This window comes from Myotis brandtii, unplaced genomic scaffold (genome assembly GCF_000412655.1).
Source record: "Myotis brandtii unplaced genomic scaffold, ASM41265v1 scaffold57, whole genome shotgun sequence".
In the NCBI taxonomy this organism is placed as follows: Eukaryota; Metazoa; Chordata; class Mammalia; order Chiroptera; family Vespertilionidae; genus Myotis; species Myotis brandtii.
The window spans coordinates 1,804,161-1,804,841 of NW_005370133.1; positions in this window are offsets into that span (position 1 = coordinate 1,804,161).

The following is a 681-nucleotide window of genomic DNA, read 5'->3' on the forward strand; positions in this document are numbered from 1 at the left end:
TGTTTGACTATATTCTGCGCAGTGAGAAAACCTGAAGTCATTTTCAAGGTCCACCATTTCTTACTTCTTTTCAGTCGGGTCAAGTTTCTAAGCTTTCTAAATCTCTGTTTTCCAGCTAATGAAAAGAAAATAGAATTTCACCAAGTCTCCTATCTACCTACTCTAGGACTTCTGTGAGGATCAAATGAGATGAGGCACGGGAAAAAGCTTCACAGACATTTGGTTAAAATGTGAAATGTTTGCACCTGGCTATAAAGCAAATTGTGTTCCTGGGCTGAAGAAACTGCAAGGAGGCTAGTTGTCACTAGGGAGAGGAAGCCAGGCATTGCTACATGATGTCATTACCCAGTGCCCACGCCGTAGCTTGAGCTTGAGTGGGTTGCGTTGATCTCGATCGATGCTCCATTTGGTGACGAAGTCTTCCCGGATACCTAGGTTGCGACACCGTCTACCTTGAGAGCGGTGGGGGTCAACAGCACCACAGTGTAGAGACCCTTCCAACGTGGCTTGAGGGTCTCCCGGCGGTGCCTTCTGACGTAGACCCAATCTCCTGGTCTGTGCTGATGAGGAGTTGGGGTTGGGCCGGTCTCGTAGATGGCGGAGGCACGGCCAAATGTCCTCGTACGCCCTCTGGAGCCTTCTCAAGGAAAGAGTCAGCACAGGCGGGGGGGGGGGGGGGGC